The sequence below is a fragment of the Mus caroli genome, chromosome 9, assembly GCF_900094665.2.
Source record: "Mus caroli chromosome 9, CAROLI_EIJ_v1.1, whole genome shotgun sequence".
Classification (NCBI taxonomy): Eukaryota; Metazoa; Chordata; class Mammalia; order Rodentia; family Muridae; genus Mus; species Mus caroli.
In genome coordinates this window covers 42,494,436-42,514,474 of record NC_034578.1, presented here as the reverse complement: position 1 = coordinate 42,514,474, position 20,039 = coordinate 42,494,436, and the positions used below count along the sequence as shown (strand labels likewise).

Sequence of the window (20,039 nt, the reverse complement as noted above, 5' to 3'; positions counted from 1 at the left end):
GCACTCAGGTGGAATCAAGTCATGAAGTCAAGATGTTTACCAAAGCAGATGCCCCCTCCCTGTCTGGTTCAGTCCCGAAGGACAGGGACATACTTACCAGGTTCAGGAAGCAGGAGAGAGCCTTCTGGAAGAAGGAACACCTTGTACAAACTGTGAGCATAGGATTTGGGTTTGCAATCCATCCACACTTTATAGAGGGTCCGAGTGAGAGGAGCCAGGCAACAGCTGGGGCTGACTCACAAGCCTTGAATGCTATGCCAAAGACTGACACATCAGATCTCTGTGTTTGAAGGATTTCTTTACAGCATTCCTCAAGACCTCTCCCAAGGAATTACAGTCCTAAGGTGCCCTCAGAGCACACAGTGAGTCTTTGTGCTCCCAGACACTTATAGCCACTATGACATAATCATCCCCTCGTCCCTTCCTTTCCACATCTAACCCAAAGACTTGTTTTCTGTCTTCCCCGAATCAGGGTACAAGATTCCCAAGAACATTAGGCTCCCCCGTTGCTATGCTTTTTTTGCAGTGTCTGTCCCATCTGTAACTTAGATTGTAATGAACTATAACATATTAAAGGCTGGACCAGGTGGGACCTTTAAGAGGGGGCTAGGGCTCTGCTTTTGTGAATTGGTTAATCTTGCTATGCAGCTGGAGGAGTGATGTGTTTTGCTGAGAGTGTCTGCTCCCAAAGCTAGCTTAGTTTGGTTTTTTGCCTTGCACCACCTTGGCACTCTGCCAGAAAGGCCAGCATCAGATGGCCAGGGCTGTGAGAACAAATAGACCCGTTTCTTCTTTACCAGTCCTCGATACTATGTTACTAGCACAGAAAACTAAGACAACTAGTCTCAGCTGCATGAGCACCCTGAGCCATTAATGGCTCTGAGAAGTCCTGTAGTAAAGGAATTGGATTATTGTGTGTTTGAACAAACTCTCTCTCCCTAGACTTTGTAAATGTTTCTGTGGTATGTGGTAGTTAGTGGTCGGTGGTGTGGCTCTCTGCTGACTTTGCCCTCTAGCTCCAAGGACCACGGAAGGCCGTGACCCTTCATGAGGGAGAAGCTGAGGAGGACCCACTGTGACACAAGGAAGTCACTGGCCACGGCAGCTGGAGCCGGGTGCTGAGGCTGAAGCCTTTGTTGCTGGAACATCTCAGGGGAGGAGGCCTCTGTCTCCCGCCGGTCTGGTTCCGTGCCAGCCGAAAGGCCAGCTTTCTGCACGTGGCAGAGGAAGGTAGCTGCTAAGCTTGGAGGATTAATGCCAGCCTCTTACAGAACCTAGCTCCCGTGTCAAATTCTCTTCAGCTGGGCACCGGCCCAGGCAAATGAAGTAATGAAGCCCAAGCCTCATTAGGGGCTGCAGTAGGGGCTAGAGAGCAGAGCCTTGATGGGGAGAGGGCTGGGGGGACCATAGCTCCTTAGGATCTAGGGCTGAGCCTGCTTTCTGTGTTCTGGAGCGAGTAGTTGTGGGACATGATTTCATGTCCTGGATGGGGAGCCCAGGGTCCTTTGAAGCCCAACTCTTTTTTGTTTGTTTTTTGTTTTGCTTATTTTAAGAGCTCAACTCTTACCATTACTGCTATTGCAATCGTTAGCTAAGCAACTACTATGCACTGGACACTGGCTCACTGGCTGAGAGCTCTCCATAGTCCTGTAGGGTGGGACTGTTGTCTATGTTTTACAGCAAAGGACGCAGGCCAGAGAAAAGAGTGGCAACTTCCCTGCGACTGGGGGCTGAGTGTGGGTGTGGTCACACTGAGACGAGACCCCAGACTTTGGGGGTTCCTGTCCCTGAAGCCCAGCTCCCTTCAGCTCTCACTTATATTTTTGTTGAGGATCCTTCCTCTACTCAAAGGGCCTCAGAAGCACTAGTGACCCTCAAGAGGGCTGTGGTGACTCCCAGATGTCCCAAGGAAAGATCCATCCAGAGCCCAAACAAGCATTCTGCTCTATGGCTCAAAGCAACTGTTTAAGGGAAAGTGGGTGTGGGTGTGGGTGTGGGTGGAGTGTCACAGCATCATGCTATCCTCTGCCTGTCTACCAGGGTTTTCTTGCCTTCATCCTCCTAGTAACAATGCTCTTAGACAAAGGCTGGCCCAGCTATGGCCCCTGAATTCACAGCTGAGAGAGAAGGTCTGTCATCCATCCTAGTGGGGAAGCCATAAGAAACTATGGTTCCTCATACCCCATCTGGAGTGTTCTGTGGGAGATTCACTGTGGGCTACATTCACAACCAGACTATAGCTCTACCCACATCCTTCTGCCCAGGTCATCTTGCTCTGAAGCCCCTTTTCCCTGGGGATTTGTGCTCATAACATTGGCTTCTTCCCCTGGTAGCTGCTTAGTAAGGGCCTGTAGATGAATTATGAGAAGCCCACTATTTGAGGAATATGCCATGCCAAGAGCTGGTACTCAGCTGCATAGAGGCAAATGAGTCCTGCCCGCTTTTGTTAAGTGAGTGAGTGTTGGTCCAGTTTCCCACTCACTCAAGGCTTTCTGCTCTGGAGATCTCTCATAGCAGGGCTCAGTCGTAATCTGTAGGTACATACGTTTCCTGTAGCCAATCATGGCCATGATTGTATGCACAGCACTTTCACAGATGTCCTCTTGGGTCATAGGAAAGAGCTTTTTTTTTTTTTTTTTTTTTTTTTTTTTTTGATCAGGTAAAGTTTCTATGGATAACCCTGGCTGTCCTGGAACTCACTTTGTAAACCAGCTCTCTTCTTGGACTCAAAGTTTTTTTTTTTTTTTTTTTTTTTTTCAGAGTTCTCATTTCCCAAGTGGGGAAACAGAGGCTAAGAAGCTTACATAAGGTCATGTTAGATGCTATGGAGTGACCCTAGCCTATACTCAAAGCTCACACCTATGCCTTAGCATGGCAAGAAGTGGATCTGCGCACCTCAAGCCAGCATGCTGCTCAGGGGTCCCACCCTGTGCCCTACTGCCTATGACCTGTTCCTGGGAGCCTGTGGAGAACCTTAGGGCAGTGATAGACCAGTCTAGGGTTATCAGCTGCATTGCAGTCTGTATAACCCTGAGAGCTTCTCTGATGCATCAGCCTCCCATTCATCAGCTTCCCACTTGCCGGCCTCCTTCTATTCACATTTGTGCTGCTAGGCCCCAAGGTCACCCTCGACCTTTGACTCCATCCAGAATCTCTCCGATGGATTCTGTACACACACACACACACACACACACACACACACACACACACACACATGGCTATAAGTCCAAGTCTATAGTTATACTGGAAAGAAATCCAGAACTGGCTTCTTCTTGTCACCTGCTCTTGGGATCTTATTGTCATTGCAAAGCCAACATGTCCCAAACAGGACTTTCAGGCTCACCACAGCTGGCCTATCTCTCTCCAATCTTCCCATGCTCCACCAATAATTCCAAAGTCTGGGAGTGTGCACGGGTCCTGGGCTCCCATCCTTGTCCACTGACTAGCAAGGCCTGTTGGCTCTATCTCTGGGTCTATGCCAGACCCATCTGTTTCTCTCTAAGTACTTTGCCTTGACCTTGTATATGCCTTTCTCCTTTCCCACCCAGACACCACAGCTTCATTGTTCACTCTTGACCCTTGTAATTCATCCCCCACTACACAGCCAAAGTACTCCTCTTAAAGACATATAATTTCCTTCATGTCAATTAAATTATTAAGTTAAAACTTTTTAATATTTATTTATTTATTTATTTATTTATTTAATGTGAGTATACTGTAGCTGTCTTCAGACACACCAGAAGAGGGCATCGGATCCTATTACAGATGGTTGTAAGCCACCATGTGGTTGCTGGGAATTGAACTCAGGATCTCTGGAAGAGCAGTAAGTACTCTTAACCACTGAGCCATCTCTCCAGCCTAAGTTAAAACTTATTTTGGAGCCAGTCCCGTGTAGCTCCAACTGGCTGTCTGGTGAATTATAAGGTGCTGACAAGCGATTAAGCCGATTCCAGAGATTGAAAATCCATCCTTATACTTTTGCTTCTCTCAAACCACTCCTGGTATTGACTTCTGTCTTAGAGTTTCATTGCTGAGAAGAGACGCTATGACCAAGGCAACTCTTAAAAGGGACAACGTTTAATTGGGGCTGGCTTACAAGATCCGAGGTTCCTAGGCAGGCATGGAACTGTAGAAGCTGAGAGTTCTATATCTTATTCCAAAGACAAACAGGAGAAGACTGACTTCCAGACAGCTAAGAGGAGGTTCTCCAAGCCTATCCCCATAGTGACACACTTAGTCCAACAAGGCCACGCCTATTCCGACAAGGCCACACCTCCAAATAGTGCCATTCCCTGGGGCCAAGCATATTCAAACCACCACACTGGCCTTGAAATTTCTATGTAGTCGAGGATGTCCCTGTACGTCTGCCTTCAGTTTCTGAGTGTTGGGGTCTTCAGACATGAGCCTCTATGCCTTATTTGGTGGTGAGGCTCAAACCAGGACATCATACATGCTTTCCCAAGTGAGCTATGCAGATTGCTCCAGATTCTTTATTATGAGCCAAATCTGCCCACTGCCCACCTCTGTGGCCTTTGTTAATCCCACCCTGGCCACTCCAGCCCAGGGCCGGTCCCTCAAGAACAGGAAGATCCTCCCCACTGTGGAGCTTGGCACCAGCTGTTCCTCCTGCTTAGCAGCTGTTCCTGTCACAACGCTGGCTCTGCCCTGGCATTTGGGTCTCTGCTAAATGTCACCCCCTAAGCCAGGCCTTCCCTAGCTGCCCAATTTAAAGTAGATATGGAGCACTTGCTTTTCCTTTCGTTCTCCATGGAGCACGCACCACTGCGATCTCCCAGCTAGGGATGATGTTTTCCCCCGTTCTCTTGTCGTCTCTGTCTCCTCTAGCGTGGAAGACTCACGAGGCCAATGACTGCGTTCATTTTGTTTACCGCTGTATTCCTAGTGCCTAGGACCTGACTGGGCATAATGTAGGTACTTGATAAACATTTATTAAATAAATGAATACATATAGGTTCTTGGCCAGTTCTATCAGTATATAATATATTTATAATATTTAATAATTGATTGTGTTAGTCCATGTAAAAGTTTGTGCAGCCTCGGGGTGTGGTTTAGACTATGGAGTGACCGGAGAGCTTCTTTTTGGAGCTCTTCAGTGGTCTGTCTGGCTGTCTGAGACATCATAGACCTTGCTCACAAGACACAGTGAATTTGAAGAAGAGATCCGCCCCCACTCAGCCTCCAGGCTGCCATGGTTGTACTGAGCTCCGTAGATGTCTGTCAGGAGAATGATGGCCATCTCCTGAGCTAAAGAAGGGCTGAGAGTAGGGGTTCATGCTAGCTGTGGCTGCTTGACTGGGTGTGTCAACACATGGGAAGGACAAGGCATGGTCACCAGCCGCTTTCCCACCTTGGCCCTGGCATGAGGACTAGGTGTAACCCGTAGTTCTAAAGGTCAGTGAGGCAGAGTGAGGCTAAGCAAAGGCTAACTGTGCTGTGCATCACTGTGTGACCTTGGGCTGCTGCCTAGTCTCTCTGGCTCTCCTTTCTTTATCTGTGAAATGTGGAGAATCACAACACAGAGACACTCACAGTAACCTTGCTGTGCTTTAATGAGAAGAGGTATGAAAAACTCTTTGTAGGCACTGGCAATGTGGCTCAGATGTAGTGTTTTCTGCTTATGTAATCCTCAGGGTCTGTGTTTGGATTGCCAGCACCCATGTGAAAGCTAGGCATGGCAGCATACTTCGGTAACCCCATGTTGAGAGCACGGGAGTAGGGAAGATGGACAAAGGTGAAGCCCTAGGACTCCTGGAGCAGGTAGTCTAGACAGGTACATGAGCTCCAGATTCAGTGGGAAGGAAGCCTTACATCTAGCAGGTAGAGGGAGACACCTGGCATTGACCTCTGACCTCCACAAGCACCTATTACATGCATATAAACACCCACATACATATATGCACATATCCATCCAAAATGTACATACCTCTTTGTCTTTCATACACACACACACACTCACACACACACACACACACACACACACACACACACACACACACACAGAGAGAGAGAGAGAGAGAGAGAGAGAGNCACACACACACACACACACACACAGAGAGAGAGAGAGAGAGAGAGAGAGAGAGAGAGAGAAGAGAGAAAAACCTTTTGCATGATATAGTATACATAGTAATTGCTCAATAAATGTTGGTTATTTTATGATCATTAATAGTTTTGGTCTTGAATTTAGATCTGGTCACTAGGGTTCTCTGCCTAGGATTTTTTTCTTTCTCTCTTCTTTGTCGCCACAGGCAAGTCACCTGGAGCCTTCCCCGTCCTCGCTTTTCTGCAACCATGATAATGATAGCTCCCCTTCCTTCTAGCACCGCTGTGTGGATTAATTAGTGTTAATTAATGGGCTTTGAAAATGAAAAGCACCTAGGTAAGTGCTGATCATGATTATTAATGGGAACCGTAAGCACAGAGAAGATGCTGAACAGGGTCCTAAAATTAGACAGATTAAGGAACAATGGCAGAAAGTCAGAACCTGGCTATTACGTGCCGAGGCTGGGCCCAGGGCTGCCAGCCTGCCAAGGTGTGGAAACCAGAATAAAACCCTCGCAGCCATTTCTCATGCAAAGGCAACTTGGTGTGCCAAGGGATTGGAAAACCTGTGCTGAGTATCACCAGCTGGAAGGGACCAGCACAGGTCACCAAGCCCCACACCTCCTCCTCTGAGGACGTTTATAGCTGATGGAGGCCTTTTTCCCCTTTGCAGAAACCTGCCATCTCTCTGCCCTTTGAGACCAGAAGGGGTTCCCCAAACAGCTACCAGTGTATACACTGCCGGATAGCACCTGCTTGCGAGGTAAATAGCATGCAGGGCAGATCTTATAGAGATGTGTTGTCTCTTTTCTTGGAGAGAGTTAGATTTGTTGAAGTATAATTTGTCCATTTCAGTGAACAGTTCTGGGAGTTCTGACATACATATACAGCTGGGTAACCGCCACCACAATCAAAGGACACAATTCTATCACCTGCCAGATCCCTTCCTGTCCCTTTGTCGTGTCTTCTCCGCAGCCCTGGCTTCTGGTAACCACCCATCTGTTTTCTGTCTGTACAATTTCGCTTTTTCTAGACCATCATATAAATGCAATTATACAGCAGGTAGCCTTTTGAGACTGACTCCTTTCACTCACTATAATGTGTTTAAGCAGAATGCACTGAGTTGAACGCAGGTTAGATCTACACAGTAGAAAATGTGTGTGCATATATTATCTCCCCATTCTGGAGACACTTCGGAGTTAGCTACTACTATTCTTCCCATATTACACATGAGTCAAGTGTGGCTGATAACCATCTTGAAGTCACACAATTACTGAGGTGTGACACCAGTATTTAAAATGACCCCAGGTTTGCTCTGATTAGGCATCAGCGTGGGCACACTTAGTTCGTTATTCATGTTGATTCCACGCTGCTTTTGTTTTTAGAGTTCCTTCTAACCTTACAGGATTCACTTCTTATATGTGACTTAGAGACCCATACTTGGTCCCCAGCTTCCAGTTTTCCTTAAGGAGCACACAACATTCTCACAGAGGAAGAAACTCCCAATGTATGGGGCTCAGGGTGGGATGGGTTCTCAGGACGGAGGTGCAGAGAGACACCATGTTCCTTTTGTGGTGAGAACCACAGCCCATTTTCTCTCAGATCCAGTGTCTAATTTGATTTCTGCTTCTGATGTGTTGTGTTGATTTGGGTCTCCAAATCCATTTACAAGTCCAATGGGAGTGGGCCGTGCAGTGTGGTTTGAAACCACAAAACCGTGCTCCCTTTCTTGGGAGAAGTGCTGAGTCTGGAGCTACTGAAGGCAGCCTTGGCTACAAACTCAGCAATTAGCATACCAACAAAAGCACTGGCCTCATACAGAGTCCCTGAGGACTTTAGCTGGTAGAGAGAGGGAGGAGCCAGCTCCTCCAGCCCACGTGACCCTCGCCTCCCACTCTTCCCCTACTATCATATCAATAATTATTAAGATGTGCATGCGAGTGCACTGGCCTACTTGGACGTTTCATAAATATAAATAAAGTAAGTAAGTGGTCCTGCCTAAAGATGCCCTGGCAAATAGACAGGGAGGGAGAGGGAGTTGCTCATGCTTGGATGGACAGTGAGGGGGACCCTTGGGCATGCCAAGTCACAACAGAGAGTACAGGATTGTAAGGGAGAAGAAAAATCTCCAGGTCCCTGTACCAGGGTCCTCTATGCTAGGGCTGACTGAACCTGATTGCACAGTGACATTTGGTCCTTGAGGTGTGTCTGTGGCCAGGAGTTCCTTGGCCCTTTCGTACCTTAGTAGGGTCTAGTGGGTGTTAGCCTAGGAAACTAGAGCTGGTGAACACTAGCCACCAGGAGCCTGGTCCTGTCCTGGGAGGCTGTGCGGTATTTTCTTTTGGACTTTAAAATGATTAAGGTTGAGGCATACATGGCAGAACTACAGAACTTTCCTCTACTGATGACATGGGGCAAAACCATGCACAACACTCTTGAGGAGGGTTTTCAACGTACTCCCAGGCCAGGATCTTGTTTCACCTTCTCAACACTGTGAGTAGGAAACAATGCATGAAACCTTTTTCCACCCCCGACATCAAAGGTAGCTAGCATGCCATGGCCAATATCCTGCAAACCTGCCCCTCTTGTGACATGCTTGTATATGTGCCTGTCTGCCCAAACCCTGGATGTTTCTGGTTCTTGACTCCCCCTCACATCCTTCCCCGCTGTGCTGATTATGAGTTTGGCAGTCCTGTCAGATGGTGAGAGCTCCCACCAATGGGATGAAACACAGTTATCACCTACATTAGAATAAAATCTAAGTGAACTTCCTGCCCTAGAATGTGTGTGTGTGTATGTGTGTGTGTGTGTGTGTGTGTGTGTGTACTTGTCAGCCTGGTTTGGATCACAACACACCCTTAAAAAAAAAGAAATAGTCTTGCCGGGTTACCTGGCTACTTTTGCTTTGTGTTTCCTTATGCTACCCTGGGGATGTTCCTTTGCAACCGCAAGAACATTGCTGTTAGCATTAATATACCCATTCATGTTAGATGGGGACACTGAGGAAGGGAGATGAACGATCTAACCTGGGCCATTCAGAGATCAACTGGTTTCCAGCACCTAAAACCACAACCCATCACAGAACTTAGTGGGGTCATACTGTCACCTCCTCTTCCTTCCTGCCTCAGTACATCTTTCCTCATCAGGCTTCTTGTCACAGAGCCTCCGCCTCTGCCTTTCCCCTTCCCCTCCATCATGCCCCTCTGTCAGGCATGTTTTAGACATTGTACGGGCATCACTCAAGATCCCTGCCACCTTTTTGTTGTTGTTGCTATGGGCAGTGCCCACAGTCCAAGCCCAGTGGGCCAGCTCCCTTCGTCCAACATCATCTTGCCAGGTGAGAATCCCCTGCCAACTCAAGTTTGAATTCTATCTGCTTTGAAGGTTCAGTGGAAGGAAGGCCCGCTTCCTTGGGGGTGAACTGCTCTGATCATCCTGGTGAGCAACATGAGTGTTGCTTTTTGTTTTCCAAGCCAGTACCATTTGCATGTGCACATCTGTCCTCTAGTCAACAGCCCAAGAGCCTTCTGGGTGTACCTGACAAATACACAGGAGAGCAGAGAGCCAGCTTTGATCTGACTTACCTTGTAACTTAGCTTATCCTGCCTTTTCTTCATGTGTGTGTGTTTGTGTGTGTGTGTGTGGCAGAGATCTGGGAAGTCCTTTCCAGTACCCACCCTCTCTGTCATTGTGAACCCCATCCAGCAGTGGTGAAATGTAAAAGGTGGGATATGGTTTGGTAAGGCCTTCTCCAGGAATCTGCATCTTAATAGGTATACAGCTTCTAGACAAAGGATAAGAGCTCTGACATTTTGGGGTTTTGGGATGCTTCCCCAATTCCCTGAACATCGCTACATGCATCTCCACATGGCCACAGGCCAAGTGTGCTTTGTGGAGCTTCCCTTACTCCCCGCCCTTTCCACCTCTACCCTCCCCAAGCAACATTAAGGGATCCTCGGGGAACTAAGAAAATAGAAACACATTTGAATTCTTCTCCGCTTCTGTCCTCTCGCATTCAGATGACTGACTCAACCTTGCCTCCTCTATCTTCTCTGACTTGGGGCTCTAGCCCCAGGAGAAGGGGGAGGGAGAGTGTCTGTGTTGTGCTCTGAAACTCCAGATGTTGGGATTCTTCACTGGGACTGCCACCTGCCTCTTCCTAGATCCATTGGTGAGTCAGAGCCCTGCAGCCTCCGAGGTGCCGGCATCTACTCAAGCCCAGGATGGTTAGGAGGAGTAGCCCAAACCAAAGTATACTTGTCAGAAAAGCTATTTGTGTTCATTCTGAGTCACATGGGAACAGCTTTGAGGACTCAGTGGGTCATGCTCGGGGCAGACACTATGCTGATCTTGGTACACCCAGCTTCCCACGAGATGGGAAAATCTGAACCTGGTTCTCAGGGGAGATGGGGGAGTCAGCATTAGTGTGGGGTGGATTCCCTTTCTGGCTCCCATTTCCTTAGCTCCCCAAGCTCAGGGAGGTGTTTGTGAGGCTGGGGAGGGGTCTCCCCCACAACTTCTCCCCAAGACTCCTGTCTGTGGCTTTTCTTTTCCCCCACTTTTGGGGTGTTGTGGCAGCACCTGTGTGACTTAGTGACACGTACACAGTCTAGCTCCCCATTCTCTGCTTCTCACCTTTTGCCTGAAGAATTATGTCAAAGGGGAGGGGCCTCAATGTGTTCAGTTGAGTGTAGAGTGCCAGAGAGAATTTTCTAGAGAGCCTCTCATTCCCCAGTCTTCCTCTGTCCCTCTGCCTTGCCCAATGCTTCTGTCTCTGAAATCCTCCCCTTATCTCCATGTGCATGTTTTGATGTGGTGCTTATAAAGCAATGTGCTGTTATGGGAGATGCCCCACCTCGTTTGCTGAGGGAATCAGTAAGCCTGGGTGTAGTAGTGAAGAAAGCGCTTGGACAGGGTGTCTGACAAAATTGGGCTTGAATCCTGGCTCTGTTCTTTCTCACTGTGTAACCACAATCCAGCTATTTTAACCCTCTCCTGAGATTCAGACCCTGATTCTATACACAGGAAGAACCCCGCCCTCCCTGCTGGGCTACGTCACCATTCTGTATTTTCTGCAGATTTGGCTGCAGGGAGGTTCCTGGAGGAGGAACTATTTCCCTTACCTGGGCTGACATCTCTAAGGAGTTCAAATTCCTTTTCACTGAATTTTGTAGATATTCAGTGTATTTAATATCTTAGCTTTGGGGTGACAAAGATGGGGTCTGGCTTGCCTTGCATGGTACCAAGGACAAGGTGACCTTTTTATTTTTTGACAGGGCGAGATGCCCTAGGACATGCCCTACCGCCCCACCTCCACCCCTTAGCCTCATTGGGCCCTATTGTTTAGGGTAGACATGCAAGCCAGCTCTTCTGTGGTAAGTCCTCTGGGTGGGACCGTTGGTGGACACAAAGAGAAGGCTATGTCACAGCTCCTTCTTACTGCTGCAGCCCCCAGGGATATCTTCTCGGGTCAAGACTTGTCCCCACTACCTTCTCATATCCAGATTACTGAAGCAGCCTGCCTGAGGACTGTAGCAGGTACCATGAGTATAAGCTCATTGAATTCCCTCCCAAGCTCCATACCATGATTATGCCCATACCATAGTTGAGGAGGAAACAGAAGCTGAGGCAAGGCTAGTGCCATGCCATGATCAAGGGAAACCACTTTGAGGGCAGTAAGACCGAGGCTCCTCAGTCTACAGTCTTTGTTCCTCCCATACTTCCTATCATAATGCCCCTGACCCCGGGGGCCCCATGACAGGTTTGGGGGACATCAATGTGTGTCATGCCATTGTCCTGGTCCAGGCTGGAAAGGCTAGTGATAACCCTGCCCCAACTTGCTCTTCCAGGGAGAAGAGATCCATGATGAAAATGACACAGTGTCTCTGCATCATTTATATAAGTAGCCCAGAGCTTCAAGATGATAAACTAGAGGGACAGGGACAGTTCAGAGCTGCTGTTCTTCTGGGAGTAGAGAAAGACAAGGGAAAATGTGAACGCAGGCCTGGGCCGGGGAACCGAGTTCAAATCCCTGGAACTCAGGTAAAGTTGAGCATGATAGCCTACCCATCTATAATCCCAGAGATGCTGTTACAAAGAGCTGAAGGCAGGTGGCAGGAGCATGTGGTCCAGCTGGCCTGGCATAGGCAATGGAAGACAACAAGAGGCCCTGCCTTGAGCAAAATGAGAGGCAGCGACAGACACATGAGATTGTTCTTTGACCTACACAAGTGCTCTGTGGTGTATGAGCCTATACACACACACACACACACACACACACACACACATGCATGCGCACACACAGATTAAAAAACATGGTATCCCTCTTTCTGTACAGGACTAGCTTTCCTTTCTCCTCTCCTCTTCTACATCTCCACTTGACCTTCATCCTTGGCCTGATGTAGGGTGAGCCAAGGACTCCAAGCTGATACAGTTCTAAAGGAGGGGGGGGGGACAACTATCTTCCCAATCCTCCTTAGCCCATTCCCACTTGTGACTTGGAGATGGCCAGTTTTAATGCCCTGGAACTTCAGTGTGATTCTTCTAAGCCTCAGAGCAGTCTACCGTCCCTGGCACTTCTTCCTCAAAGATGGACATGACATTTCAACGTGGCTGGTCTATTCCAACTATCCTGGTGACATCAGCTCACTTCACTCTCTCAAGCTCACAGGGGATGGCTCTATGTCCTCACTGTAGGCCGAGGACACAGGTAGTGAGGTCACACAGCTAGAGGCGGGCAGAAATCCCAGCAGCGTGGCCCTGTTCTCTGCCGTGCTTCTTGGACTCATTGTAATGTACTCTGTGGTAGGTGACACCAGTGTGTCACTGTCTTTCTCACTCTGGGAGAGTAGGCTGCTGTTCTATGAAAACTCATGTCCATCTGGACACTTTGGATGTCCCACCTGGCCTTCTGTAGCTCAGCTAACTTAGGGATGAATGGATCCTGGATGACACAGCTACAGCATCCAAATAAATCCACACAGACAAATCTTTCTTCCCCCGCAGGCCCTGGGAGCAAGAAAGGCACACACACAGGGCACTCACACAGACTCCCGATGGCATGGAGGCAGAGGACCAGCCTTCACAGCCCATAGCCTCCAGAGTGGTGGCTATCTCTGCTGCTGAGAATAATTCCCCAAAGCATTGCTATCTGTCAACCAAGCACTAAACAACTGAGATGCTGAGATCCAAACACACAAAAAGGAGGTCAAGAGGCAGTGAGGCAGACTGAGTGCCAAACATTGACTCGAACCCCAGAATCAGTGGCTGGGACATGGCCAGGGTGATCTTGGGAGAGCCAGAGAGGCGTGGGGGCTCCTCTTCCAACTTTACACTCTCCGTACCCATCTCTCTGCCTCCTTTCTCTTCCTCTTCCATCTCCTCCCCACCCACCCCCATCTCCCTCCTTCCTCTGAAGAGCAGTCACATCAGTGTGATGTTTTCATCGCCTGAGATCAGAGGACCCTGCTGCCATCTGTAGAGAGGAAAATGAGCCTCATCGACCCAAATAAATAAAATAAGCAGACACAGGAGGAGAGCTCTGCTACAAAGGAAAACAAGGTCCGACTTGGGTTTTGGAAGCTGTCCAGGTGGCATCAAGAGACACAGAGGCCTCACCTTGGCTTATCTCAAGCCTTGGATGGGACTAAAGAAGAGGTTGGTGGCTTCTGCCATGATCAAACGCAAGCCTAGGTGGGGGCCTGGTGAATCGGCAGATGACAGACATCACTGGGTATTAAGATGCAAGCAACCAGAGAGCTCCAGAGGAGGAGCCTGCTGGCTCCCTTCCTGCCCTGGTGGTGCCTGCTACGGCTGCTAGACCAAGTTGGATTAGATGCACGGGGCAGCCATCCCCGTCACCCAGCTATTTATTTATGCAAAACAAACACGCTCAAAGTCTTTTTATTCTAGGTGAACAAAGCAAACACACTCTGCAGGCAGAACACCCCCTCCCGCCCCCTCCCAACTCAATGTGTTTTCATTAATATAAATTGTTTGCAGTAGGCAAATTAATTCTAGCAATGGTTCTTAGACACGGCAAATCGTTCTTGTAAAGCACGGGATGCGTGAGAGCCTACTGCCTTTCCCCATGCACAAGGGCTTGGGTAAATACACTAATGGTGATCATGATAATCGATGCTTATTACAATGACCAAGCTTAACGACCTGGAGCACGGAGAGCGGATTGAGAGTATTTCAGGCTGTGAATTACCAGCCCCCTGGCAATGGGGACAAGAAGTGCATGGAGCTTTCAGATGGGAGAGTTCTTAGTGGGTCTTAAAACTCGCCTCTGTATGGGGCTTTCCAGTAAAGGAATATTCTCTTGCTCCTTTGAGTTCGACCTTAATGAGGTATGTTCCAGGGGACAGGAGGAAAGCGAATTAGTTCCCTGCCACGACTGCGAGTGTTCAAGGGCCAGGGCCTTGACTCTTACAAGGGATCTTCTCTAAGCATGATCTGAATTCTGTTTATGTAATATTTTTCTCAAAACTGACTTTGGGCTGGGGAGATAGCTCAGTGGGTAAAGTGCTTGTCACACAGGCATGAGGACTGAGTCAATTTCTAGTACCTGTGTAAAAAGGCTTGGTGGCATGCCTCTGTAATTCCAGCACTAGAGAGGTGAGGTAGCGGTGTCTGTGAGAACTCATTGATCCAGGTCCAGTGAGTGAGCTGAGCGACTTGAGTGAGCCCCAGGTCCCAGTGAGAGAGAGAGAGCCACTCAAGATTGATCTGTGGCCTCTGTACAGACACAGACATACACACACAGACACGCACAGAGACAAACACACCTTTAGTTACAAAACATTTGGTCGACCACATCTGCAGCAATAATATTTGTGAAACTAAAAGTTAATGAATGATTAGAAAACAAGCATCTATATGTATTTAGTGCTCGTCTACTACACACTACCCAGAATTCCCTATAATTTTGTCAGACTTGTTTGTTTCTTCTACAGTGGCCCTCGTAGTTCTTCTAGGACATTCCTTGTCAAAGCTGTGTCCTTGATAAGGATTAAATTAAAGAAGTTGAGGCTGGCGTATGTCTTTCTTGTTGGGACCTGCCTACAGGCACTTCAGGACTGTTGGTTAGGCTCTGCTGAGACCATAAAGTGGGGTGTCCCAGGATCATGGTTAGGAAAGGATTGTGAACCACAAAGATGCATCAGCAGCAGCAGATGCAGGCTGAGTGCTGTTAATAAGGGAATAATGTTAATTTCTTAAGCGGTGGTGATAGTTATGTAGCCGCATGGGAAAGTAGATGAATTTTTATTCACACTGAGTTACGTAGGTGTGAAATCATTAGAGGCTTGGGATTCACTCCAGCCTCAGTGTGTCTCAGGAGCAGAGCAATTGCCTAACAGATGCAAGACTCTAGGTTTGATCTCCAGTTCCACAAACATAAACTCAAACACCGTGGCAAAAAGTAGGAGGTGAGAGTGGGCAAGGCTTGGTAGCTCTGGAATCTGGGTGACGGCACAAGGGGCCTGCGGGATGGAGCTATCATTCTACCCACACCATTTGATCTTTGTCATAACTATTTCAAAGGATGAAAGAAATGCCCTTGGTTGGCTGAGTGTAGGAGAGGGTGGATTAAGACTTGTAAGGGGGTAACAGGGTGTGGGGACCATGTGGAGTCTCTGGGGGTGGGTTGAGCTGGCTCTGGCCCCTCCAGGACTCAGAGGAGACCTAGATTGCCCTGAATTCTCCATGCTGCTTACTCTGTCCAGGTTTCTCTCTCAGCCACAGCATCTAGGACTGAACCCCTGCCTCTGTAATGAGAAGTGATGTATAATTGATGAAAGCACAATGTGATACAGTCACAGAATCCTTGTCTGCTATAAGACATCTGTTCAACACATAGAATCCACTCAGCTACTGTCACAACGCATTTACTGTATTGTGTCAGAGCCGCAGGAACGTGTGCGCACCACACGAGCTGCGATCTGTAATATCCGATGTCTTGGGATGCGGTGAGGCAGGATCCGGTGCCGCTGCCTTAGATATTTATGTGTCTGGGCTACGCTCTCTGTACCACCTTTGCTCTGCCTGCATTCCTCCAGAGTTCTCTTCATAAATTATCCTTGCACTTTGACGGCTTTTAACAGACTCGGGAGCTAGCGTCTAATGTCCTTTTCCCAGATACTCCTGTCACAGAGGATTCAGGAGCACCGTTCAGTGCAGTGTAGTGCAGTGCACATTCTGGAAAGAGGAGACAGAAGTATAAGGAGGCCACATTCCTTCTTCTCTGGACCCTTCACCTCTGGGCAATCAAGAGTCCTCACTGGGACCCACTCCACACTGAAGGCTCTGGTCAGATAATGGCAAACTCTGGGTCTTTGTGCTTGGCGCTAAGTGGGTTTCCTTTAAGCTCTAGGCAGAGAAGGAGATGGGGATTGGGAAAGAAGGATACCTTGAAGAAACTGTTAGCAAAGGCCACAGCTGAGGGACAGGCATAGCACTGGATTAGAATCCTTTACCAGAAAGGAGAAGCAGGTGGTAGGTCCTGATGTATCAGGGCCTTAGCACATGGGACACGGGGACCTCAGGGACATCACAGGTTAGGCTCTCCACAAGTCTGAGCTTCTGTTTGTGTCACCTCCTGCCTCTCTTCTACGTCCTAGTTGGTTGTCCCTCTGCTCTAACACAGTGTGCCTCATTGGAGAAGCTGTTGGGGTCCCCCAGCTGTGGCAGTGCAGTCCAGCAATGTGCACAGAGCTTTTAATATCCTAAACACCCCTGTCTCTGATCTGGGGTCTTCTATTGTTCTAGAAGTCTCCCGAGGACTGCCTTTGGGATCTTTCTTTAGGAAAAACTGTTACATTGTTTCAAAGGAAGCTGTTATTGGAGTGCTCAGCTTCTCACTATGAAGGCAAAACAAGCTTGAGAAAGAAGGTCAAACGCCATTGTATCAAGTTCATTGCTAGGCAGCATTTGATGTGTTCTGGGTGATGTGTTAAGAGCTTCACACATATTCCCAAGCGTTCTCTTGCAACTGATCCCGAGGGACATGTTGTCACAAGCCTCAGTCTTCAGATGGAAGAGTCTGGGTACACAGGTTTATATGCCTCAAGCTCAGACAGTTTGAACCCAGGTACGGTAACTCCAAGCTCGTGCTCCTAACTGCGGTAACTCAGCAGCCTAACCTTTGACTTTGGGCAGCTTGAGCCTCAGATCGTTAGTTTGTGCAAGTCCTTTTCTCCAGGCTCAAAAATAAAGGGAGCTAATAAGACTCACTTAGAGGTCTGTGAAGGTCAAATGAAATCACCATGAACCCTGGTATAGTTCTTGGTACTGATGAGGCCCTGGCCAGCCAGCAGGAGATTGCTACGAGGCATGCATCCCCATGCACTGGGTCTACTTGCCTCACAGAGAGGTGCAGCAGGTAAGCCCAGGGCAAGGGCCATGTGATTGTCCCACAGCACAGCCCCGTTTCTCTGCCCCTTCACCATGCTCCTGCCTCCTGCTTGTCCTCCCTGAGGCAGCTACCTGGAAACGCTTACAGAATTGTCTCTGTACTCATTTCACCAAGGGCTGGGGCTCCAGGGGCAGACACCTACCAACGGCCATGACACTTCCTAGAATCTGAGATGTCAAGGGTAAGGGGAAAGGCTGCTCCCCCTGTTGCCAGGGAAGGGGAAGCTGACCTGCTGCCTTGCTGAGACCCAGAGCAGATCCCAGGCTTCCTACAAACTCTGGTCTCAGAGCCAGGATGCTCTTCAGTCTCATTTCTCAGGAAGGACTCTGGGACAAGTGGGCAAGGGTGGAACCTCCTGTTTATGCCCAGGGCAGGGATGCATCCAACCTACACTACAAGGGTTTCCAAGTGGCTTTGCAGTTTTGCATTCTGTTTTTATTTTGAGACAAGGGCTCATGTAGCCGAGACTGGCCTTCAACATAATATGTAGCCAAGGAAAAACTTGAACTCCTTGTCCCCCTGCTTCTATTTACCAAGTTCCAGGATTACCGGTGTGCACCACCATGCCTGGCTTATGCATGGCTGGGGGATAACCCAAGGCTTCATGCGTACTAGGCGAATATTCTACCGGTTAAACTACAATGCCCTTGGTAGCCTTTATAAATGGGGTCTGGGTCTCACTTGGCCTTTTGCCTGGTTACCTAGAGACACACAATACTATTCTTTTTCAATTTTACCAAAGGAGACACAGTGGGGCAAGCAGCATTCACAATAGCCCTCAAGGGACTCAGAGCCAGGGGCCTCGAGCCAGAGACCCTGTCTGTGACTCTACCTCAAAGACTGTGACCTTGAGTCATCCCCAGCAATTTCTCAATGAGAGATCACACAGATGTATGGGGGCTGTCCTCGGCTTCTGAGGGACCTAGTCACGAAAAGAAGGACTTGAAACATCTATGGTTGTTAGGCCTCAGTCGTGACAACTGAAAGTGCTCTCTTACCCCATGGTCAATCCTCAAAGAGGAGACCAGGAAGAAGCAATCTAGAAGCCTTGGACTCTTTGTGATGCACACACTCATGTGAATCTCCTGTTGTGAGACACTAGAACCAGAAGGTGTTCTTTCTGAGTGCTAGCTGCTGTACAACAGCTAGCTGCTGTTGTCCCCAGTAGATGGCTAGTCCTCCTACTCTCTCTAACTCCAGTTCCTATGGCTTGTCTCCAAAACCCAGATTCCCTGGGCTCTTCCTGGTTTGTGACTCCTTTTTCTACTCCTGCCTCTGAACTCTGGTCCTGTGTGAAGGAGGAGGCCAGGGGGAGGCAAAGGGCATGTCTCTTCCCCTGGGTGAAGCTTCTTTGATTCCGCTCTCCCATCATCCCTGTCCTTTGACAACTTCTGTGATGGGATTTCAGTTCCTCATCACTACCTTTGCCACGATGGGACCCTTCCCCAGTTCATGCTTGCCTTTCTCCTCGACTGATCAAAAACCTTTCCTGTGGTTGGTTTTCTTCCTTCTGATAGGATGACTTCTCTCTCTCTCTCCTCTCTCTCCTCTCTCTCCCTCCCTCTCTCTCTCTCTCTCTCTCTCTCTCTCTCTCTCTCTCTCTCTCTCACACACACACACACACACACACACACACACTCTTTTGATATCTCCTCACTCAAGACATTTCTTTGAGGAGATGTGGGTGATGGGAAGCTGTGGGGTGCTTTAATGAGGAAGGCTTTCCTCTTGTGAAGTGGGTTGGGTGGGGAGGGGTAGGAACTCTTTAGAATGGGGATGGAGGCTGTCAGGGGAGCCACTGCCTCCAGAGGGCTTTTGAAAAACCTCCTTTTTTTCCTGATTAAAATATAATGCATATTCATTGTGAGAATGTGGAACACTTACAGAAGCAGAAACAAGAAAATAAAATAAATAATATTTTGGTGCATTTGATAAATTTCCTTCTGTTGTTGTTGTGTGTGTGTGTGTGTGTGTGTGTGTGTGTGTGTGTGTGTGTGTAGACTAGGCATTGTGTTTCAGGCTTACATGCTTTTTCTACATTGTATAGCAACAATAGTTTGAATTTTCTATTATTAAGTCATAATCTGAAGCACAGTCTTAGGGGCAGCATAATAATTTCTGTGAGCGTAGACCTCACATGTGTCCCAGATTCTGAAGGGCAGAGCACTGGCCCAGCCTAATAATCCCCCCAGTATCCCTTGAGGCAGAGGATGCATCCTCTCCCCGGTGTTGGTCTTTGCTACCTTGCTGTGCAGCTGGGAGGAACAGCTCCATGTGGCCTCTATCGCCACCGTCACCCTGGTGTACCCATCTGCAGACTTGTTTCCCTAGCTCTGTGTATGGTAACAAAAGCAGAACTTTTAGACTCCTATTCCTTTACAACCATATAAGACCACTTTCTCCCAATACCCTGCCCACGGTGGAGGGGCAGAAGGAGGCAGGTTGCCCTAGCTCCTGCCCAAGGTTTTAAAACTATGCAGATAGAAGTGACGGGGAAAAAAACACCAAGTCTTCAGCTCTGAGACCGAATCATATGGGAACAGGGAATGCATTAATAAATTTA

General features: G+C 48.4%; 1 protein-coding gene across 1 annotated transcript in view; it reads right to left on the bottom strand.

The window, feature by feature from the left end:
• Dscaml1 (DS cell adhesion molecule like 1) overlaps positions 1 to 20,039 on the bottom strand; it is a 324,246-nt gene that overhangs the window by 119,443 nt on the left and 184,764 nt on the right. The gene's annotated exons all lie outside the window — the stretch shown is intronic.